The 25393-nt window shown below is 43.8% G+C and overlaps 1 protein-coding gene and 1 long non-coding RNA gene across 2 annotated transcripts in view; one reads left to right on the forward strand and one right to left on the reverse strand.

The window, feature by feature from the left end:
* Positions 1 to 5806: 5806 nt before the first annotated feature.
* LOC135907733 (uncharacterized) lies at positions 5807 to 12383 on the reverse strand. Its single transcript, XR_010566098.1, has 4 exons — positions 12258 to 12383; positions 6937 to 7009; positions 6754 to 6840; positions 5807 to 5903 (listed from the first exon to the last, which is right to left on the reverse strand). It is a non-coding gene; the product is annotated as an uncharacterized lncRNA (long non-coding RNA).
* A 74-nt stretch (positions 12384 to 12457) lies between these two features.
* The window catches only part of LOC135907732 (soluble guanylate cyclase 88E-like), a 281964-nt gene continuing 269028 nt past the window's right edge, over positions 12458 to 25393 (forward strand). Inside the window, exon 1 of the mRNA XM_070524767.1 lies at positions 12458 to 12576. The gene's annotated coding sequence lies outside the window, so the exon portion shown is untranslated. The remainder of the gene's footprint in view (positions 12577 to 25393) is intronic.

The following is a 25393-nucleotide window of genomic DNA, read 5'->3' on the forward strand; positions in this document are numbered from 1 at the left end:
AAGCTCCTGCAGAAAGGCAAGAGGAGATCGGCAGGCACGACGACGACGACGAAGACTAGCATTTGAGACACTAAGTTTGTTTAACTAGATATTAATTTAAAGTTACACTGTGCACATGTCAAACAAACCACAGCCAAACGATGTCGTACCGGTCGTAAGTGGGGTGCCTGAATTGCAGGTTCCCCCATGGTAAGTTGCGCCGTGAGCTGCTGTCTTCTTGCTCACCCCCCAAAATACTGGACCCCTTTTAAATCGGCTGTTTCAGTGTCCTAAAGACACGCGGACTTGGGGAGACGCAGTTCTATCTACCAATCAGGCAAGCCGACAGGAACCAGTAGGGGCGAGAGTTTAAGCGGCCTGACATGGTCAGACAAAACTAACCACGGCTGCTGGAAAATCGTCGCAGAGCAGATCGAGAACTGATCGCGACCCGTGCACACACTCGTCGCCATCCGTTTCGCGGTGCCTCCAAGGTCCGCCGCGTGCAGAAGATGGTTAAAAGAATGGATGCTTTATTTTGCCTAATGTCCTCTATCGGAGTAGGACACACAGGTTGTAATGGTTGTGTTGCATTTATATTTCACGAGATTGTATTGAATGACAATTTATTGTATATATAACATCTGTTTTATTGTTATAGCTGACTTCACTAATTATATGCATGAAACAATGTCTTTCTTTTTTTTGCATTTCGTATTTTTCCAGACTGTACTGTGTAGCTACATGTAGCGTATCTAGTTTATTGTACTTTGTATTCACATGTTCTATGAATAATGTTGTATCAACGCTTACTTTGTAACAATATGCCCACCTGCTATGGTCTCGATAAAGAGACTGGCAGTATTGAAAATAAATAAATAATAAATAAACACACACACACGAGCGCGCGCACCGCACGCACGCACGCACGTGGCTTCTGGCCTTCAAGGAGGCCAGAAGTGCCTAAATCGTCCGCTGGGCAGATATCTTCAAATTCTAATAAAATATGTTCCATCGTTTCCCTAGCTTTACCGCACCAAGTCCATGCTTCTTCCTTTATGTACATCGCTTTATAACAACGCGTTCTACGGCATCCTGATCTCGCTTCGAAAAGTAAAGAGCTTCCCTATGAGTTATGACAAGTTACTTCTTTTCTGATTTCATTTTTGCCTTTATGTAGTTACTCATAGCAGGTTTGTTTTCCATTACCGCCGCCCAGGATATTATCTCAGACTCTGTGACTTTGCATTTTGCGTTCTTTGTTGCCACGTCGCTTACTATACCGGTCGCATACTTGCTGGTAAGCTACCTAGTTTTTTTTACTCAACTGAGATCAATATTTTTCCTGTACGAATACCTGGACACCCTCGCAACCCATTTACTTTCTTTCATATTCCACAATCCTTCCCCAAAATAAATTTTTCTCCGACCTTCTGTCACTTCAAAACTAATCCAGCCCATATCACCCTATAGATAGCTTCATTTGTAGTCTTCATGTAAGCGCCAAGTGCGAGGCATCCCACTGACCTTTGGTTGCCATTGAGTCCTGATTGCACCCCTGACTTCAAGAAACGACCGCATTTTCAAATGTAAGTCCTGGAACCATTACACCTTTGCACATACCCAGGGTTGCCTCGTACCAATTGTTTCCCCATAGCGCTCTGGGTTTCATTACGGGTGCATTTCTCTTCCCCTTTGCTATTATTGTTTTTTCCTATGTTTCTATATATCTGTGGCCTTCGTTTATCCGCACAGCAGCTCGTTTGTATTCTTTTACCCGATGTATTGCCTGGCCCTGTATTGACATTGTCCGTTCACTGTTTTCACTAAATACCACAAAACCTAATTTGTTAAAGCTAAGTTTCAATCCTAAATGGTCACCTTTCTGTTCACAGATATTAGCCAGACATTGTATATTACTGTGCCTGTTAACAAGTAACGCAATTTGTCCGAATAGGACAAACCTAGAAGCTGCTGCCCTAACATCGTGCCCGCCTGTTTGAATGAGAGGTTAAACCCGATACTGATTCCTTCTAGCGCCCTTTCGCTCCTTATCATGCACATCATAAAGAATCGCGGGGATAAAAAGCACCCCTGTCTAAGTCTCTTGGATATATCAACTTTCTCCTCACTCCTCATTTCTTCTCATTCAATGCAAACGGTAATTTCTAGGCAGATCTCTCTCCAAACCGGTATACATTTGTTGACTAAGGTTTCCCCTTCAAGAATATCACACATAATGTTGCGGTCCACACTGTCATATGCTCTGGCAATGTCTAAAAAAACGACATATAAGGGTTTCCTTTCTGCTCTTGATATCTCTATACATTGAGTAAGAACAAGAACTTATCATTCAGACGCCTACCGATTCTGAAGCCATTTTGAAGTTCTCCCAATATGCCATTATGTTCTGCCTACGCTGGTAGTTGTAATTTAATCACCCTGCATTGCTAACCTGTATATTACTGATGTAATGGTCAACGGTCTATACAAGTATCTATCTATCTTAGTGAATTCCATCTATTCCTCCTTAGCTTTATAAATTAAATTTTGAATTTTTGATTAAATAGAAGATTCCCTTGACGGGGCGAATCCCTAGTGAAAGTTCCTGTCATCTACGACTGCGCAGGCTGGGCGAGAACACATGCCCGAGGTGCGGTTGTGGACGCTTCCGCCATCACCACGAGCACTCCCCATACAAAGATTCCAGTTGTCCGCACCACACGTTTTCGTGGTTCCACTTCTGGGACCTCGCTCTCTACCCGTCCCCCCACATCGAGGAAGATATAATAGTTACAAAAGGAAAAAAGAGCCCCGTGGCATACTTCGCGATAACGCGATGATTGAAGTCACGTGACGAAAAAGACGTCTGATGAATTCCACTGTAGGTGCACCGAATTGGTCAGCAGTTCACCATTTGCAAATAATCTGAATACCACGAGTCACAAGAACGTGGATGTCGTCATTATGAGCCAACCGCGTGAAAGAGTGTACAAGCGAATGCAGAGCCCACTTTCACTCAAGAGTCCGCGTGTTCACCAATAAAACTCCAGCCGTCTTTTAGATTACATATACTTTCCCGCGAGTTCAAATTCCAAGTGAATACGCTTACGAAAGTAATCTCCAACGATTCCCTTTGTCGGTAGCTTAGAAAGGATGGCAGGTGTTCGCGCAAGTTATGCTTACTCGAGTGACACGTATTGGAGCAAAAAATGACAACGCGTGGGGCTAAGCTCCGAAAACATAAAGCTGTAAATGAAGATGCATCGGTATTTAGTACTCAATAGAAGTCCGTGGCGCGTTCGCATGAAATATATTTAAATCGCTTCGAAGCTTAAATTTGGTCCTGCCAATTCGTGGACAAGTATGTCGCGGCGATATGCTAGCAATAATGCTTGTTGGCTTACCTGGCATTGCGAGATCGGCATATTCCCCAAGAATGCACTGGCTTGTGTAGCCATAAGTGTTGATTTTAATCAAAAAATACCCGCCCCGGGAACTCAGTGACTATGGCACTGGGCCATGAGCTCTCCAGTTCACTTCCGGCCGCATGTTCTATATATATATATATATATATATATATATATATATATATATATATATATATATATATATATATATATATATATATATATATATATATATATATATATGCCAACGAACACAGACACCAAGGACAACACAGGGGAAATTACTTGTACTTACTAAGTGAATTCCTGGTAAATTAATGACATCGAAAGGGGATCAACAACTTGTCGCAGATGGGGAACGATCCCACGTCTTCGCATTTACATGCATTTGAATAGGTGACACGACATCGGAGTTAGGCTTGAGCTAAAACTGCCTCGAAGTGTTTCCGACAATTATCGTAGCCCGTTGATTTCGCACCATTAAGAAAATACCATGGCTGCCTTTCGGGCAGTTTTTGAAAAACCCTGAATCAATCACCGCTGGGTTTGCCTCGTCGCGACTAAACGTTCTTAAGATGACAAGTAATTTTCAGCCGACAAGCGGCCACTCTTTATTAGGCTGTTTTAGCAGAGCGTTTTTGACGGTCCGCTCCGCTCAGCGGGCTAGCGGAAGCGCAAGTGCGCACGCGCGACCCGTTCAGCAGTGAGCGGGCGAGCGGACGGGAGCCTCCTCTCCGCTAGAAAGCTTCCTCAGCGGAGCGCGGCGAGCGAGTCAAGCGGGTCTAGCGAAGCAAAATGGCTGCCCCCAGTGCTGCTGGCCCATCAACGAGGTCGTTTGAATCGGGATTTGTAAAGCGCAAACCTAGAGTACACTTTAGGAAACACGAAGATCGTCTACTTCGGGAGGTTGTGGCCATGAACCCGTTTCAGAACCATGCCATGTGTGCCCGTTTGTTTATGCGGACCACGTTTTAGGTGTACAGAAAGAGCAAAAAACCTTGTCTTGGCTACAACACAGCGTAACGGCTTTGCTAATGTAAGGATTATATATATATAAAGAAATGAAAATGCAATGTATTGCGTGAGATGCCTTCAGACATTTGAGCAATTCCAAATATATTATTTTATTGCGGCAATTCTTACAACTTGAATATTATGTTCATGGCGGTTTTACCTTCTGCGGCAAGGTGGCGCGTCAGGCAAGCACATGCCTTTCGGACGCAGCCGGGCGCTCCGCTAAAACTGGGGCGCGATCGGAGATATTTTGTTCGCTGCGCGTTCTGTTCAGTTGCTGCAACGTCACAAAGTTGCAGTATGCAAAATTTGTGACAGCGGGGCGGAGAGAGCAGCCAATCAGGAAGCGGTGACCTCCCCGGAAGTTTACTTCCGTCGTTTGTCGTCTGCTTGCAAGCAGTATACTACAAAACCAAATGTTTCTCGTCTTCCAAATGAATTAAATCTTTATCTAAAAAAATGTATTTTTCTTCTCAAGCCCAAACACGTTTTCAAATAGTAGTACGTGTGACTTCTGCAATTTATAACTACAAGGTTCTTTGCGTCGTCCCTAGGTGGGGTCGCGCACAGCGAGAAGGAAAAAGAAAAAAAAAACGACGGGAAGAGTGGCGCACTTTTCAAGAGGCAGCGACAACATCCCAGTGGCTCGCTGGCACCGATGATGTTGTCGATTTCTCTGTGCAACCAACGAATTATTTGTTTCGAGAAAGAAAAACGACGCCGGAATTCACTTTCTGTCATTTCTTCAAACGCGTTTCGCAAACGTGCCATTCTGCAGCCGCAAAGGCCGCCTGTTGGATCCAATCCAATCCACCAGACGCGCCATGCGAAGCCGTATGATCGCTCCAAACTTCTCAACTCCCGTCGCGTTCGGACGAAATGCTCGGTGGGCGGATGATTGACAGGAGCGTGTCGTCATTTTGACGTCACCAAAAACGGGGCGGCGCCCCGCGGCTGGCGACGTCGGCGCGGAGTAGGCCAATCGCGCGCGCCGGTAACCGAACGAACGCGCCGAACAACCATCTCCGATCGCACCCCTGATTCTTCGTCCGCCGCTCCTCTGACTGTGAGCGGGTGCGCGAGAGCGGAGCGGACCGTCAAAAACGTTCTGCTAAAACACTCTATTAAGAGCACTGATAACGCCGGCGGGACATGCTTTGTGGTGAAGTTTGGTGTTCAGGGATAGCTTTTAATTCTTTTATTTTTGTTTCGTTGACGTCATCACTACGTCACCACGGGAAGTTGCAAAGTTTTAGGTCACTACGCCACGTGCTGGCACTCCCGCGAACTAAAACCCTGATGTCCAGAAAAGCTGGATACGTTCCCTTCATAACGTGATTGATGTGATCAAGGAGTACAGACATTAGCACTTGTAAACACAGGAGCCGCCATATTGGTACTGCATGCCCGCCTCTTCTGCCGACTTCAGGAATTGATGACGCCGCTTTCAGCTGTCTCCATATGCCCAGCTAGTACGCAACACATTCAGCCATCAGGTGCCTGCACAGTACGAGTCATCATTGGAGAGGAACATTATGTTATTAATTTTGTTTGTTCTTGCGTCTTTTTCTGACAACTGGAACTTTCTTTCAAGCCATCATACCATTGTCTGCGCCCGCGCCGAGGTTGCGCTTCTTCCCCTTTGTGACTCGCTATTTGAAAAGCAGCCTCCTACCAAACTTGTCACAGAAAGCATCGACATACCTCCATGGTCGTCTGTGATCGTTCCCTTGTCGTGCGACTCTATGTGTGGCGGTAGTGTGCTTTTTATACCGTCTCACCTCTTCACCCCTCGCCGAATGGTTCCTCTACCCTTCGCTATGCTTGATTTCTGTGTTGGTGCCACATCCATGTGTTTTTCTAACCCAACGACACTCCCGCTTCATTGGTTACGTCACGAATGCCTCGGTCGTGCTGATCAGGTGCACTTGTTTTTCAACACGCACGGAGACCCACCTGCCACTTACATCGGCGTTGTAGAACCTGTGCCTTCGAGTTCTTCACCGTCCCCCTTTGCAGCATCAATCGACCGTAACCTTACTCCGACGGAGCGCGACCAGCTTCTCCGTCTTCATCAATTCAGCTCTTCATTTAATTGCTACACTACTCTCTCCTTATATTGAAAGTTCAGCACGCAGGACCCGACGTAACATACGTAGGAAAGAGACGACGAACTTTTTGGAAGACTTCGTTTATTTAACGTTTTCGGCTGGTGGACCAGCCGAAAACGTTAAGTAAAAGAAGTCTTCCAAAAAGTTCGTCGTCTCTTTCCTGCGTGTATATATATATATATATATATATATATATATATATATATATATATATATATATATATAGTACTAATACGCACCTGCAGGTTGAAGAAGCCAAATAGTCAAAATTTAACCGGAGTCCTCCAACGGCGTCTCTGATACTCCAGTTGCGCTGGTACGCTGGACTTGTAAATTAAACAAGAGACCCAAAATTACTATTACGACAGATTGTCCCGCGTCATTCAACGAGAAGGCCTACTAAAGGGGAAAGAAGGATTTACTCAGTTCAAGAGGCCCAACCTTGGTCCCGTCACATGATCGTGGAAGAGGGTCTTGCTGACCGGACGCTGTTGCCTGTTGTAACAACACTGTCAGCTTGACGTGGGCTACAAGTACTGCATGGAGTAAATACGGCACTCGCAAGCCTAGAGAGTAGACACCATAGATCGTTCAATACCATAATTTCGCACTGAGGCCAGAAATGTTTCGATTTTGCAATAAAATACCAGATGCGTGAGCTCCTGCATGCATCTTATGCTTCCATCAAATTGTGTTCACAAATCACATTCTATACACGACACTTGCGAAAACGACGTATCGACTCCCATTACAATCTCAGGCTACGAACCATTCGTTTCATCGACATGCTAGAAAGTATCAAAGTTTTTTATTTGTTTATTGTTTTTACACTGAGGGCCATGCAGGCATTACAGATGTGACTGGGCAGAAACTAAAGCAGACAATGTGAAAAATGAAGTTACATAAGTGCTTGCTCCCATGTATACAACGTTAGGTAAGAAGCAAACAATATAATCGTTACTAATTACGAAATACAAAACTGTCAGTGTTCATACAATACCTCCTAATTTTTTGCGAAAATAATTGATGTCAGTAATAGATACAATTTCGTCGGGAAGGTCGTTCCATTCTGTAGAAGTGCGTGGAACAAATCAGCGTAGGTAAGACTATGTCCTGCATAATCGAATGGCTACTTTGTGGGGATGATCCATGCGACGCGACGTGTAATTGGGTCTATGTAACAAGTTATTGCGGAACGTGGAATGATAATATAACCTGTGGAATAGAGTGAGCCGACAAATATTTAGTCGTGAAGTCAACGATGGAAGATTCAAATTAGTTTTCATTGCTGTTATGCTTGCTCCTGAAGTTGGAGAAAATGAAACGAACACAGTTATTCTGAACACGTTCTAAGGATGTAATGAAGTAGTCTTCGCCAGGAACCACACTGCTGTTGAGTATTATAACTTAGCACGAATTCATTGTTTTGTAAAGAATTAATTTCAAAGAAGGGGGTGCGCGAGAGAATTTATGTCGCAGGTAACCTAGCGTTTTGTTAGCGTTATTGATTATGTAATCGGTATGAAGCCTCCAAATCAGTTCATATGTAATGTGGATGCCTAAGTACTTACAAGAATTGACACATTCAAGTGCAATGTCATTTAGATGGTATACACGGGAAGGAATTGAAGTACGGGTGACACGCATGACATTGCATTTGTTAAAGTTCAGTTCCATTGGCCATTGGTTTATTTATTTATTTATTTATTTATTTATTTATTTATTTATTTATTTATCATACCCTCAAGGTACGGTTGTACATTGGAGAGGGGAGGGGCAAAGTAAGTAAATACAGAGGCAAATCACAAAATAAGAAGGAAAGCAAACAACATGGCAGAAAACATCGTATAAAAAATAAGAATGGTAAATAGAAAGTTGTAAGCGTGGCAAAAATACATGGCGTAAAAAAATAAAGAAAGGAAAGAACATACGATATAAAAATACAAGCAATAATGTAAAACAATGGCATAAAAGCAGTTATTATACAGAACAAGCAAACGCAACAATAATTTATAACATGAAGCTTTGAAGTGTGCTTTTAAAGTTATTGGTGTCAATAATGCTTGTAAGTAATGCGGGTAAGTTATTCCAATCTTTGCTCGTTTGGGGAAGAAATGAATTTGAAAAGCCGATGGTGTTGCAGTGCGGAATGTTTACCTTTTGGCGGTGGTCTATGCGAGATGAAATGTATGGTGGTGGTAGGACAAAGACAGAACGTAAATATGTGTTATGGTAGTAGATTTTATGGAAAAGACATATGCGAGATAGTTTTCTACGGATTGATAACAGCGGGAGGTGAAGGAGAGCTTTCATGTTAGTGACACTCGCAGTTCTTTGGTAGTTGGTGAGAATGAAACGGGCTGATCGATTCTGTATTGCCTCTAGAGACTGTATGAGGGCGTCATGACCAGGGTCCCATACTGATGACGCGTACTCTAGTTGTGGACGTATGTATGTTGTGTACAATAAGAGTTTTAGTGATGATGGTGCTTGAGAAAATTTTCGACGAAAGTATCCCAGTGTGCGAGTGGCCTTAGATGTTATGTGATCAATGTGAGTTTTCCAGGATAGATTGCTGGCAATGTGAACCCCCAAGTATCGATATGACGTTACACATTCTAGTGGGATGTTATTTAGCGTATAGGTGGGGCAGCTGAGGTTAGTACGAGAAATCCTCATAGTCTTACACTTTCTAATGTTTAATTCCATGCGCCACGTACGACACCACTCATTTATGTTATTGATATCCTCCTGAATTAGTAGAATATCTGAAGAATTAGTTATTTTACGATACAAGACGCAGTCATCCGCAAAAAGACAAATGTTCGAGGCAACGTGAGTGGGCAAGTCATTAATATAAATTAGGAATAATAAAGGACCAAGCACAAACCCTTGCGGGACGCCGGAGTCAACTGGGGCTAAAGGTGAGTTAGCGTCATTAGTGGTTACAAATTGAACACGTGATGTCAGAAACGCGCGAATCCAATTAAGTACGGAGGGGTCTATGTTTAGAACGCCTAATTTATGAAGAAGCAATGCATGGTTCACTTTGTCAAATGCTTTAGAGAAGTCGAGAAATATACAATCTGTTAAAAAACCAGAATCTAAATTGGCATGTAGGGCATTAGTGAAGAGGATAAGCTGAGTGTCACAGGAGAAGTTTTTACGAAATCCATGCTGCATAACTATGAAGAAGTTGTTATTTTCAAGAAAATTAACCAGATGCGTGTATATTATATGCTCCATAACTTTGCATGGTACAGATGTAAGTGAAATAGGTCTATAGTTCTGTGGATCATGGGTTGGCCCGGTTTTGTGAATGGGGATTACTTTGCCAATTTTCCAATCATACGGTAAGGTGCCAGAGTTGTAAGATTGTGAGTAAATGCATTCTAGTAGGATTGAACAGTATTCCGCTGTGTTTTGTAAAAATATAGTGTTAATTTCATCTACCCCACATGATGCTTTAGGTTTTAAGTTTTGTACTATGGCTTTGATACCAGTTGAGTCGAAAACGATGGGATCCATGAAATGGTAGTTTGTTGATGTTATCTCGGGCATCGGATCAGAGGTCTGAGGTGATGAGAATGACTGAGTGAAGGTATTGTTAAGCACAGTAGAACACAATAGGTCAGGTACTGGGTCCCCAGAAGTTGTTAGCAATGATATTCCAGTTTCATGGTTGTTTCCTCGTATGGCTTCCCAGAAGCGTTTTGGATTAGTCTTCAATAAATTTGGAAGTGTACAATTAGGGATGAAAATTTGGCTGACCTTAGGGCTTTAATATATGAAATTGCTGCGTGTTTATATGCTATCCAATGTGTCTGTTTTGAGGAATGTTTCGCTGTACGTAATAAACGTTTTTTCCTGTTCGATAACCGATTAAGATATGTGCTGTACCATGGTGCTTTATTGTTAGCATAGACGGATCGAAGGGGTACGTGTTTGGCGATAAGCTCACTTATTTTATTTTTGAAAATAGACCAGTTAGTTTCTACGGAGCGTTGCAGATAAAGTGGTAAGAAAGTGTCTAGAAATATGCATAGTTCTCTGTTGATGGCTTGATAGTTAGCTTTTTTATAATCTCGGAACTTTTTCCGCTGTCGGTATGTTTTTTGTTGTGTTGTTGTATGTGTAAAATGCAAGATGTCATGATCGCTCAGTCCGGGCATGTGTGTCACCGCAGAAAAGTTATCGGGCGATGACGTTAGAATGAGGTCCAGGAGTGAAGATGTGTTTTGTGCTACACGTGTTGGAAGTCTGACGATCTGCGATAAGCCGAAGTCAGAGCAAATGGAAAGGAACCGATTGGCCTCAGCCGACGAAGGATTAGAAAAGGGCTTGACATGTGACCAGACAATGTTAGGAAAACTAAAATCGCCTAAGTGTATAATTTCAGTTCCGGGGAAACGCATGGTAATATTATTTAAACAATCATATAAGTCATCGCAAAAGGATGAGTCGCTTGATGGGGATCGGTAGCACACACCTAGTATTATTTTTTTAAAGCTAATAGTTATACAGCACCAAATTAGCTCTAAATTGGTATCAATGGTCACAAAAAACAATTAATACATTCTTTCACGGCGAGCAGAACGCCACCACCAATTCTACCAGTTCGGTCACTTCGGTAAACAACGTATTGGTCTTCGCACTCAAACAGTTCGGGGTTTGTTATTTTACTATTTAACCATGTTTCTGTGAGTACAATGATGTCAGCATTACAGTCGTTAATAACAGCACACAATTCGTCTTTCTTAGGAAAAAAACTACGAATTTTAGTAAAAAGAACTGAACACCCGCAATTTTTTAAGGCACCTCCCCTCGGATGGCCCTAACTTGGCTATAACTTACGGCCAGAACGAAGAGTTGTACCAGGTGTATGCGTTCTGCGCATTTCATAAATACTTTCAATGGCTTCGTCATATGGGTAGCATTTCCCATCCAACATTAGTTTTTTATATTTTAGTTTGAAAAGCGTGTTTTTCGATTTGCCACATTCTATTAATTTTTTCCTTATGTTACGAGTTGCTTGGCAGAAATCTTCACTCATTGCTGTGTCTGTGTCTTTTAACAAACCTCGCTTTGAAGAGACTAGCTCCCTGGTTTTATAGGTTTCAAATTTAGTTATTAATGGTCGAGTTTTCGCTGAATCAAAACGACCAATTCTGTGCGCCCGGCATATGTCAGAACCCGTTATGTTAACCTTCAATGTATTAGTCAGCAGGTTTAGTATCTTATTTTCTGATTCTGATGAAGTTTCGTCTGCGGTGTCCGGGATACCATAAAAGATCAGATTATTTCTGCGAGATCGATCTTCTGCGTCATCAAGACGCGAGTGAAACGCACTCGTGTCTTTTTTGAGGCGCTCTACCATGGCATGCAACTCTTTCATATCTTTTTGGCACTGCTCGAAAACAGAAGTTTGGGTTTCGACTTTCGCTAGTCTGTCCTTTATTTCGGACATCGCTTCTGAAACAGACTGCTGCTGTTGCTTTACTTCAGCTACTGTTTCCAATATTGTTTTTTGCGCTGATTCAATTCTCTTTGTGCGCTCATTCAAGTCCTTCATCGTTTTCAGGACTTCTGCAAGATTATCGGGGCCAGGGTTGCTTTCAACATCCCCACAAAGAAGCAGCAAGGAGCAAAAAGGCAATAGGACGGCTTCAGGGCACGGAAGCATGATAGCGAATGGATCATCTGATCTGAAGCTACGACAAGGTAATTTAGAAAGGCAACTAACCTGCAGGACGAAAAAAGAGGTGTGTAAGCCTTTGGTTCTTCCGCTCATCGTGCCTCCGTGCCCACTGGAGAGATACTACTCGATGCTTGGTCTTATCCTTTCCAGACGTGATGACGTTGACGTCGCAGCTGCGCACTGGCGGAATTGCAGGTGGCGCCCGATGCGCACTGTCAGGTCCACGTGAGCTGTTGCCAGCAGGTGTGGGTCCGGAGCAGAGGCGGCATCACAAATTCCGTCCAAGGGTGGAAGGTTACCCCGAAGGCCAACCACCGATGCGCCGGCCGTGAAGACAACGACGAACTGCAGGACTAAAAAAGAGGTGTGTAAGCCTTTGGTTCTTCCGCTCATCGTGCCTCTGTGCCCACTCACCAATTAGCCCCACCAATTACACCAATTAGCCCCAACTTCGTGCTATAACATGTTAACATCATAATCGCTTTTAGTCTCACGAAAAATAACAGTCATCGGCGAATAAATGTATGTTAGATGACACATAAGAAGGAAGATCATTGATATAAATTAAGAACAGTCGTGGTCCGAGAACGGAACCTTGTAGTACACCAGAACGCACACTAACAAATGGCGAGTTGCAGTTGGGGACGGTGACAAATTGCAAACGATTAATTCGTAAACATTATATCTATTGCAAACATTTGATTCATTTTAATAAGTTACTGTTGATATTAAGGTTAACCATATTTAGTAGAAGCAAACCATGGCAAACTTTATCGAATGCTTTTGAAAAGTCTAAAAAGATGCAATCAGCGACTGATAACCTGTCAAATATATAATACAAGTTATCTGTGAAAGAAATTAGTTGGATTTCGCACGAATATGATTTGCGGAAACCATGCTGTACAGACGAGAAAAATTAATTACTCTCTAGAAAGTTGATAACAGTGGTGCAAATGATATGCTCAAGCAGTTTGTAACACGTACAATTAAATGATAGATATGGGGCGATAATTAGCAGGAGAATTCTTGTTCCCAGATTTATGAAGTGGAACGATCGTTGCAATTTTGCATTGTTCAGGAAGTGTGCGTGTGTCCAGTGACTGTTGAAAAAATATAAGCTAGAATAACTGAGCTACAAGCACAAGTGCTTTTTTTAAAGAATTTTGCATCAACGGTGTCGTGTCTTGGACTAGTACGATTTTTTAAGGTATTGAATAATTGGACAACACCAGCTGGGTGAACAGTCACCGGAGGCACCACTAAGTAATCATGGTGATCTACATCAGGAACATGGGGGCTTTTATGTGGTGAAAAGTGATTAACAAAAGTATCATTTAATACTGTAGCACAAATATGATTATCAAATGGTTCACCACGTGAGTTTACCAAATCGAAAACATTGCTAGCTGTGGGATTAATGACACGCCAGAATTGTTTAGGACTTTTTTACAACATGTACGGTAAGGAATCGGACAGGAAGTTGTTTCTGGCATTATTTAGGGCTGTTATGTATGCATTAAAGCCAGAATTGTAAGCAGCCTAGTGCGAGTTAGTTGGTCAAAGTTTTGCGGTGCGATAACGTCGTTCTTTCTTGTTTGATAACTTTTTGATATGGGCGTTGTACCAAGGTGCGTGCGAGTTAGAAATGATGTTTCGAACTGGAATATATCTGTTTGTTAAATGATCAACCTCAGCTACAAAGATGTCGCAGTTGGTCTGAACGGACCGATCAAAAAAGTTTGCAAGAAAAGTTTTCATGAAGGCTCACAGATCGTTATTCATTACAATGAAATCTGCCCACTTATAGTCTCGTAGTGTCTTTCTTGCCTTAGAAGGTATGGGGGGCACTGCGTCAAGATGAAAAGTAATTAATGAATGGTTACTAATGCCTGGCAAATGAATGATGTCCGATGAAATATCAGGTCTTGTGGTCAGGATGAGGTCAAGAGTGTTTGACACATTAGATGATATTCTAGTCACTTCCGTCATTAGTTGTGTCAGTGAAAATAGAAAACTTAAGTGGACGAATTCATCACATTGCGCGGAGAAAGGAGACAATGTGGGCAGGGTATTAGGGTTCCAAACAATGCTCGGAAACAAGTCTCACAGTAAAAGCGTAGGAGCGGAAGGGAACGTCGTACTGATTTCGTTAAGGCAGTCATGGAGTTCCCCTATAAATGTAGGCGGGGTAGACGTAGATTGGTAGCAAACGCCTAGTATTAATTTATGATGGTCAAGAGTTAATGACACCCAGGCTATTTCAAGACTAGTATTAATATTGATACTTGAGGATGAAATGCTGTTAGATATGGCGAGAAGAACGCCGCTACCACGATCCGCAAGCCGATCGCATGGCATTTGCACTGTGAAAGATTTCATGGTTCTGAACGCCAAAGCTGAGCCACGTTTCTGTGAGGGCAATAATGTGTGCCGAGCATGTATCAAAAGTGGAAGACAGTGCATCATATTTATTTTGTGTGGTTATGGCATTGGTAAATATAACTGACAGTTGTGAATTGCATTAAGAATGAGAACCACCGCCCCTCTCACCGCCCTAGACTGAGGGCGACGATCAAGCACCTGAACGATTGGCGCTGATATGTGTGCGTGTTTGTAGTTCTTGAACGCTGTCCAAAATTGGGTGTCGTATAAGTAGAACCTGTTAGTTATGGATAGTTTATCGTATTTTAACTTGAATTTTGGTGACTGAGATTTCACGAGATATATTAGCTTTTCGCGGGCGATCCCTGCAGCAACTGAAAAAATCCTCGTTTACTGTAATGTCCTTTGGTTTCAGCTGATTGCAAAATGAGAGAACTTGATCACTTATTTTAAAGTTAGTAAACTTCGCTACAACGGGGAGACACTTGTTAGGAGCAAAATTGCCCAAGCGATGGGCACGTTGAAATGAATCAACGGGAAAAGATTCAAAAGTACTCTTAACCTCATTTCTTAGTTTTCCTTCTGTTTCGAGCCATGTTTCTTGAGAATCGGGAAAACCATAAAATATTAGGTTATACCGACGAGATCTGCCTTCTAGCTCGTTCAGGCGTGATTGTAAGCGGTGGTTTTAAGCTTTCAGTTCTTCCACTGACTCCTGAGTTGACGTTACTTCTTCAGAGAGGTGGTTGAAAAAATCTGATTTCGTTCTGGATCGTCTAGGCGCTTGCGATTATCGGTGATGTCAGAGTGCATACTTTTTTGGGCGGATTTTATGGACTTTATTTAAGCGGCCAATTCTGCTTGAAACTTCGCACTTTGTGGTGAACGAGTGTGCAAATATTTGAGTAGCTGGAACAGAACCGCCATTTGCTCGGGAGGGTCATATTGAGTGCAGACAGAGCGGGTGCGCGCTTAGAGGGACCAGAGTCAGTTTCAACGTCTCCACAGCATAATAGAAGAAATAACATGCACTCACACAGCGTTTCGCACAATGTTCCGGGGCACGAGAACACTATTAAGCATCTGTCATCAGATTTCTTTGCATAGAGTGCAAATTTTGTACACAGCTGCATATCGAAAGAGCGCTGAATCAAGACAATGCCTTGAGATGCCTCCCCGTGCTTAGTGAATTTTCAATTGACGGGACGGCTGTTTGAATAGCAGGCGGGTGACAATGTCGTTGCCGATGATGCCAGATGAAAATCAGTGAGTTGCGCCGAGGGTATGAAGTCACGGCAGGGAGGGAGCGTGATATTGTAGTCATCAGGCGGTGGAGTAGATACCGGGAATGACGCCAGCAATGGCTGGTTGAACGGTTAACTTATCTATTAGTTATCTACATTCTCAAGGACTTGACGTATGCTCACAACGCAGTACAGCAACATGACGACAACCAATATGTCCATCCACGTGTCAAGAAGAAAGCATAATTCATACTAATCGGTATCTACATAACCCCGTCGAGACAATTTTTAATGCGAGATACCTCTCAGTCACAAAGATCTCAGTCAGATTTTGTCGGCCTCTGTAAATGGTATCTGTTTCACGTATGATGGCATTCCGACATATCTGCGGGGCCTTACGTAGAGCAAGCGGATTTCCGTATTTGACTTTAATGCCCCAATTCTTAACCTAACAAGTTCAGTGGTTTCTGGACATAGAGACATAAGGGTTGTGTTGGGCTATAAAAATTAGTAAAAGTAAAATAATTAAAATAGGAAACTAAGCCCTGCCTGCTGCACCGAAGTATTGCAGGCTGCCAAATTAGAAAAATAAATGAAAATGACGTGGTCAAATAATTTTGTATAGAAAAAAATGGGGGGGGGGGGGAGTCTACCACCAGGGGAACCACGGCCAAGGGAACGGATGGTTGCGGGATTTATTATTCATGAATACAATACATATTATCAACATTGTCTGTCTTGACGTACAATTGCTCTTCTTCTGTTCCGTAAATTGCATGCATACTTATACAATGTTAATTTCTTGGTTGTCTTTTCTTGACTTACAATATTTTCTTTTTCCGTCTTCAATTGCTTGTGTCCTCTTGTCTTGTCGGTTATCTTCTGTCCGTCGTGTCTTGTCGTTATCTTCTTTCTTCTGGTGTCTTCTTTCCAGAGTGAAATACAATTTTTTTTTCCTCTCTCTAACGGTTTCCACAGCCTACAGAAGTCCAGATTGCTTTAACTGTTGAATTAATGATACCGATTGTAAAACCTAATATCTGAACTAATTCTTTCACTGCCTTTTTTTTTCCATTTGAGTTTGTAAATGTTTGATTTTATGTTAGCTCGTCTTTTCTTTTCCTCAAAGTATTTAGTTTGGTTTGTTAAATGATATAACTATGTACTATATATATATATACCATATAGATTTAACATGTCTACACATGTGCACGTTTCGCATGTACGTACTCGTACTACACTTATATATGTTTTCTGATTTTTTTTATTATGTTATTATTATTATTTTCTTACTTCTTCATTTATTTTCTCTGTTGTTGAATAATAACTACTAGTTTAAGTGTTAATGTGCCATAGTTCTATGAGAACTGGGAAGGTCGGATTTGGAGGAGATTGATTTGTTTATTACAGCACAATGCAGTATGGAGTATGGACACTCCGCCCAAAGGGTTATTTCTGCCTGTGACTTTACCTCCCTCCATCCAGTTTGATAGACCATGGAGAAGGCAGTTGAACTCGTTGGCATTCAGTTCTGACATTAGTCAACTGTTTATATAGGATGGTTTAGTTTCTGTGAGCCTCTCTTTACTCAGGTGGTAGCCTTGGCCGTCTTACCTTTTCAATTAAGGACTCAACAGTTGGTGTTCATCTGAGTTCGGTGCTAACCAACGCCGTCATACCGAAAGATGCAGTTGATGTTTTCTGCTTCGGTGGTAGCGTTGGTCGTCTTACCGATGATGTCAAATCTGTTTTACTTTTCGTTCCGTTTTGAAAAGTTTCCATATAATCTTTTTCATTCCTGTATATGCCTTTACTTCGGTGGTGGCCGCAGCCGTCTTACCGTTTGAAGGTATCAGGGTTGTTGACTGTTCGGTGCTAGCCGAACCGTCTTACCGAGTTGAGAATTATTCCTCGGTGATAGCTTGGTCGTCATACCGAAGATGTCAGGTGATGTTCCATTTTTTTTTCTGCCTAAATGATTGGTCTGAGGTATGATTGTTTATTTGGATGGGAGGTTGATTTTATGTTTAACTTGAAAATATGTCCTTTTGGACTTTTATTGGGCTTTTATCGCTTGCATGTGCTAAGTGCTTTTAGTCTATTTGTTTATTTTCTAGATTTTTTTTGTTCTTAACCAATAATATATTCGGTTTATTTATTTATTTGTTTTATTTGGTTTTACAAACCAACCAAACCAATATTTTTTAGATTTTACTATTTATCTCTTCTACCAACATCCATCTAAAGATAAACGGACTTAATAGTTCTTCTTCCATTGCTGCACTGAAAATAATCAGCCAGTCTAAATTTAAGGTTCACATGGAAGCTGCATGCCGCGAACGTTCTTGGCGACAAGTTGGATGATACCATCGCAGAGGAAATAAACTGCGCCTTGCTTGCTTAAGCCCTCAGTGAACTGAATCAATTTCGATACGGAATTGGGTATGCGACATGAAAGGCTACGTGCAATGCGATGACGAGCGGAATGGTAATACAGGAGCACACAAACAATTCACGAACTCAGGGTGGCAAGGCGCACATAGGAGGAGAAATCCGACGTCGTGCGGAGAAACTGCAAAAACAGAGTTTAAGACCTTTCTGTGCATAAATTAATCCTTGTACACCAATGTCGCGTATTTGGAGGCCTGTGCGCAGCCGTCACTTGTCCTTACCACAACGACATCCTTTCATGGCCCAGCCATCCGCGCCAGGGGGATGCAACTTGAGCTGGCGACTGATTTCTGTGCACAAATCGCTGGCGAGCTGATCATCACCAGCGGTGAAGTAGTGAGCATATTTCCCATCTCTCGTGTCACAGAAATGGACTATCCTTTTACAACTAAAAAAATTGGCTCACCTGTGGCTACTTCTATAGAAGTCCATCATCAACATCGGTACCCGACGGCATCAATTATGCTGCTCTAGTTCATCCCTGACAAGATAACAGGAAAGAGTTGCTGAGTTACTACAACCACTCATGAAATGACGGAATTCTTCCCCTGCATTAGAAGATAGGTCTTCAGGTATGACTCCTTAAAGAGAGAATGTCACCACTTGGCATCATATCGCCATATTGTACTTGCAAGCTATATTGTAGAATTAATGAACATGATTGTTTTTGCGTGGCTGCAGTGACATATTCTGCACCATAATACCTACCCTGACACCGTGGCGGCTTTCAGCGAAGCAGGTCATTGACTCGCAACGTTAATTACACTCCGAACATTGTGCAGCAACAAAAGCGCCTGTGTGCATATGCGTGGCATTTTTTATTTTTGTGAAAGGCGCGTACGATAATGCCACACACGAAGTTACTCTATCCTAGATTTCCTGAAGGCTGTCTGAATCGGCAGCCAAATGTTTCATTGTATCAGTGACTTTTTAACAACGATGTCCTTCTACACGCTTACTGAAACTTTGTTGACTGTTACAGATACGGTGGCATCGCTCGGTGTGGGGCTTTGCCATTCAGTGTTTAACGTTATTCTGACTGGCTTTACTGAACCTTCTCCAATGACAGTTTGCCTCTCAATTAAGGATGATGATACTTTCATCGATGTTCTGCGGTTCTCTGTTTTCAGGTAATTCTCCAGCGGGAAGCCATCTTAACATATTCATATTTCCATTCATAGGGCTTGAACGAATCCGTGAAGAGAATCCCGACAATTGCGTTTATGCGCAAGCTCACGACACCATACCCTTTCTCCAACAGCCACTATGTTTCATACCATAAGGCTTGCCACTTTTTGCGTATGATGATTGACATGCACTTACTGAGAAGCCCCCATTGCTACTACCGCAATACGAGACTGATATCCATTTCTTACTAAATTTGATGTGTGAAAAAATAAGGGGTTGACCTGTATGATGCATGTTTATGTTGTATAGGACTGCTACTACACTGTTCCTGGTTTTTTTACGTTGTCCCTTATGGTCGTTGGCGAATACATGCAAATAGAACATTCGCACAATGGAGAGTTCTCAAGGTCAAGCACTGCGTGTGTCACTGCCACTACCTTGGCGTGCCCACTTTTTATTTACAGAATTGAATGCATTATAACACTTGCTTGTGTATGTTGTATCCCGCCCCTTATGTAATAACCCCATTACGGAGTCTTCAAGGAAATAAAAGGACATGAATGAAATAAGTGCCTGAACTCGTGTAGCAATCACAGCTTTATATCCAACATCACAGAGTGCGCACTCGATCGACATCTCCGTCCGGTTACCGTTCACTTTTAGGCGTTGTTTTTTCGGCGCAGATACCTCCGACCATATTATCACAAGTCGTCACTCACCGATGCTGCCTGACGTAGAGTCACACTCTAACAACAGTTGCGTAAAATTAGGCGAGTTGGTTTCATATTGTTATGGAGCAACCAAGAGTGGCGCCAGTCAGAAGAAAATGATTTGACGTGTAGATGTGGAATCGGTCTTGACAGCCGTCTTGTATATGCATCGTTGTCTCTCTTGTAAATATAGTAAATACTTAGACTTTTCATCGTCTCATTCAGCCCTCTTTGATTGCACATCCAGTGTCATTCAAGTTGAACTGCCCCACGGCTGCTATAGTCCACCATTCACACAACCATGGTTATGCTCTCCCGAAGACATCCATCTGCCGCCTCAAACCACTACGTACGTGACTCTACTGTCGTTCACATCTGTTCCTGACGGCGTCTATGCACTATGTCCTACCGCTGACATACTGCTTGAAAGAAATTTGGCCGTTCTCCATACCGTGATCACTGTTACAGGCAATCAGACTTCGCTCCCTCTCCTTAATTTTAACTGCTTTACACAAATTCTACCCTGCGGCATGTCTTTGGGCGACATCTTGCCTGTGGACATCTCGCGTGTGAAAGACCCCACTGAACGATTAGGTAGATGGGCGCTATGGCTCCAGGGATATTCATTTGCTGTTTTATATAAATCAGGCCGTTTGCACAAGGACGCCGACTGCCTCTCCCGTCATCCTGTCGGCCGACCTGAATATGATGCGCATGACACCGATTCTTGCGTCGTGGCCATTTCTGTTCTGCACGACATCCGCACTGAACAACGGCGTAATGACTGCTTAGACGTTCTCGTCGAACACCTCAATTCTGGACATGCGAAGCCCACGAAGCGCACATTCGTGCTCCGCGATGTCGTTCTCTACCGTCGCAGCTAACGCCCTGAAGGACCACAATTTTTACTCGTTGTACCACGCCATCACTGGACATCAGTGCATGACGCCCCTACTGCAGGCCATCTCGGCGTTTCGCGTACTTACGACCGCGTTCGGCGCCGTTTCTACTGGCCGGGCCTGTACCCCTCTGTGCATTGCTACGTTGCAGCCTGTGCGATCTGTCAGCGCCGTAAAAAACCTGCTGTGCTGCCAGCTGGACGCCTTCACACCATTGATGTGCCCTCAGTATCATTATTTCGCGTCGGTCACGATCTTCTCGGTACTTTTCCGACGTCGAAATCTGGCAATAACCGGGTCGTTGTCGTGAAGGGTTACGCGACCCGGTACGAGATCACGCGAGCTTTGCGCACAAGCTGTGCAAATTTACTTTTACATGACGTCATCCTCCATCATGGCGCACCCCTGCAGCTCTTCACTGATCGCGGCCGCAGCTTCTTGTCCCGAGTAGTAGAAGACCTGCTTCGTTCCTCTTCTACCGAGTACGAGCTTTTCACCGCCTACCACCCGCAGACAAACGGACTCACGGAGCGGCTCAATCGCACGTTGACAAAAATGCCCGTTTGCGTACGTTTCCGACGATCACAGGAACTGGGACAGCTCGTTGCCCTTCATGACCTTCGCTTATAATTCGTACCACCACGAGACCGCTGACTTTTTACCAGTTTACCTACTGTTCGGCAGCCACCCTTCCTTGCCCTTTGACACGCTGCTTCCTTCCTCGACGAACGGCGCAGCCAAGAGTGGGTGCAGTCAGAAGAAGACGATTTGACGTGTAGATGTGGAATCGGTCTCGACAGATATCTTGGTTATGCATCGTTGTCTCTCTTGTAAATATTGTAAATACATCTTTATGTGTGACTTGTGCAACGTAACAATGTGTACGTGGCTCTCGCGGCGGCGGAAGACGATTGCCGTGAGAGTTGACGTGCGTGTTGTTTTTTCAGCTCGGGGTAAAATAAGAAGGGCTTGTGCTCCTGCAGAAAAAAAAGAGGGAAGTCAGTCAAGGTAAAAACCTGTGCTCTGTAAATCGTCGCAATCGTATTGTTCTCTGTGTTTATAACGTAATGTACAACATTCCACTATCCTATGGAAATATGTACATTGGTCAGACTGCAGGCGCCTGCCTTAATGGAGGTTCCGCCAGAACAACAACAATTTAAAGAGCACGCCTCCATCACATCAATCAGCGCATTGCCGGCCATGTGGTTGTAAACCAATGTTTTTTTTTTGCAAAAACACGTCATAATCAGGGACATGGATCAAAAAGCCCGTGCAATCACCGAGGCTCTCCACATAAAGAAAAATAAGGAATTCTGAATTTCGGTCCCTTCTATCAACACGCTTGATTGCGAAATCACTCTTCTTGAAAGATTTTGCCTAAGCTAGTACCTATGAGGTTACCCACGCATACGGGCTATTTGTATTTATTCCTTGCAGATGACAATGAACTGTCAGTTTTTAGCTCGGCGCTTGTCATGTGTCCTCCTCTTCTCTGTGTCGCTGCCCGCCCCTTCGCACTGCCGTCATAATGAACAGGAAGACCTTCGTCTTCCTTCAGATGCCTCAGAACAATCACAAGTGCGCCTCAACGTTCCAAGAATGGTGAAAAAGTCCAGTAAGCCAACAATGGCTCCGCAACAGAAGATTATATTTGAAAAAAGAAAATTCGTGGGGCCACAATATTCATATGGGGGCGGATTACCAGCGAAACTGTTTAGGCTGCATACATGGGATGCATACATGGGCTGCAAACATTATGAAATTATAGATTTTTTTTTAATACGGCACCACACTACGTCGACGCAAGCGTCGCCGCGGTCACCGCACCTCCCATGCATCTGCGGCAAACCACTGTTGTAGCCACGCTGGCACCTCCGACATGCGTGACACTATAACCACACAAGCCCAGGCAATGTGCACAGGCGCCGTTGCCACACTCTTTCCCCCTCTCATTACTCGTCAAACAGGATTTAAAACAAATAAAGCGCATGAAGGCCAACTTGCTACACTAAGTGCACTCTCTAATATATATATATATATATATATATATATATATATATATATATATATATATATATATATATATATATATATATATATATATATATATATATACACCAGTATATATGCAGTGTTTCTCTTACAATGCCGAATTTATGTGGTTCTATTTCTACCTAAGATATTAAACTTATTTTGTGAAGTTCGGCTTGAAGCCTGCTTCACCTCGGCCGCTGGTCGACCCGGTATCGCACTATCTCCGGGATCGGCTCACGCATTCCTGTCCACGCGCCGTGATACGGACGTAAGCCGGCCAGGGTACCCGCGCCTAGGAACGCGTGGGGGGTATGCATGCAGGGGCTAGAGGTAAAGAGCTTCGCTGTAATAGGTATATGGAAAGAAAATGCGCATTTACAACATGACGTAGCAAATTCAGAACGCTCATCCAAATCTGGTGGAAGGGACGTGAGGGAGGTTCAGTGGCCTTTAGGAATCCCGCGGTACTTGTCGACGGCATCTTGAGTTATTGACAGTCTCCGCAACTTTTGGCGTAATGGGCGACGTTGTCGATCAGGAGCAGCCAGTAATATTTACCCTGTAGCTTCCGAGTGTACGGGAGAGCCCGGGGTGCCCAGCTGTCATTTTCATGTACAGCGTAAAGGACCTCTGGCTGTAGCGCTGAAGGCACAATAAGAATGTAGTTGGCGCGGATCGGTGAGCTTTCTATTCGTTTCTTTGTTCTTTTTGCGAAGACGCTGCTATCCAAGAAAAACGAAGATAATCCACGCTTTAACGTTCTTTTGTAGTGAAAAAGGCTTTGCCATCCAGCTATTCGAGGCTTATTAGTTACGGCTCTGCTCGCTGCCCTTCGCTTAAGTCACCTGCGCTTATTGTGTCGTCTTCCATTGGCTTTTGTGATGGCGTGTCCATGGCTGCAGGGGACAAGCAGTCGGCATCAAAGTTTTTCAGTCCGGTCTTGACCACCGTGGTGTAGAATTCCTGAAATCTCAGACTCCACCGTGCGAGGCGGCCTGAAAGGTCCTTAAAGGGAAGCTGAAGAGTCTGTCGAATTCAATAAGACGCTCATATACGGATGCGGGAACCTTATAAACCATGTAGGTAAAATTTTGTTTTTTTTTCAATTAGGCGCGACGTAATCGTCGGTTGAAATTGCGCTGTAGCTCCGCCCCCCGTCGAATGCCGCACGCTGCTGCTGACGCTGACGATGCGAGCGGAGACCGGAAACCGCGGTGTTGTGACGTCAACTCTAGTGTTTCGTTCCTTTGCAGCGTCCGCGACCGTGCCTGACCGCGCTTGTTTCTGCGTGCGTGCCATCGTAATCTGCTTCGATCGACCCTGCATTCCTTTGTTGGTGCGTCTGCGTGTATGTTGAGTGGTAGTCAACGTGCGTGGTAGTCAACGTGAGTGGTAATCTACGTGAGTGGTAGTCAACGTGGTAGTCAACAGATGAAGGTCACTACACGTACTGCATGAACCGGGAAGCTTTTCACGCGTTTAAACCGTCTTTGTAGATTGCCGACAGCTTTCGACAGCGCACAAATGCCGACGATCGCATCCCCGCTTATGTTCCACAAGGACGCATGCAGCAACACAACACTACAGTTGTTTGACCGGAAACGAGCTCACTAGATCGGCGAAAGATCAGCGAGATCACTAGATTGCGTTGCAAAAAAAAAATTACCGACGATTACGTTACTTCCTAATGCGAAATTTGAGCGCAGCAAATAAGCTGTTTCACCTTTTCGATAGATTGAGGCAAAGAAATCGAGCAACACATGTATGCGCTATCACAGAATTTTTTTTTTATTTTTCACACGTATTCCTTTAACAAAGACTCCACTAACAGTTCTTGACAGTCATGAAGGAAGCTTTGTGGTCTCTGCTCTGGCAGCTCGTTTAGCAGCAGCAGCAGCAGCAGCAGCAGCAGCAGCAGCAGACGGAGGACTTCCATCGGTCGTCTCGCTCATGGCTCAGAAAGAACTGGCAGATAATTTCGCAGTGGCGAACGGCAGCGGGAATTTCGGCTCGGGCGGTGCACATATACAGATCCGCCGCCACCGATCTGGCTCTCTGATTGCCACCGCACAGGGCGAACGGCAGTGGCAATTTCGGCTCGGGCGGTGCACATATACAGATCCGCCGCCACCGATCTGGCTCTCTGATTGCCACCGCACAGGGGTTGCATTGGAGGAGGAGCGAAGAAAGGAATTAAGTTCGAGCCGGCGCTTTGACAACCGGAGACTCGCAGGAAGAGGGGGGAGGGGGGCGGCGTGTAGACCCAGCGGCAAACGATGGGGGCAGGAGCGCGCGCAGCAAGCGGACAACACGATAAAGGGAGGAGGGAA

The sequence above is a fragment of the Dermacentor albipictus genome, chromosome 1 (assembly GCF_038994185.2).
Source record: "Dermacentor albipictus isolate Rhodes 1998 colony chromosome 1, USDA_Dalb.pri_finalv2, whole genome shotgun sequence".
NCBI lineage: Eukaryota > Metazoa > Arthropoda > Arachnida > Ixodida > Ixodidae > Dermacentor > Dermacentor albipictus.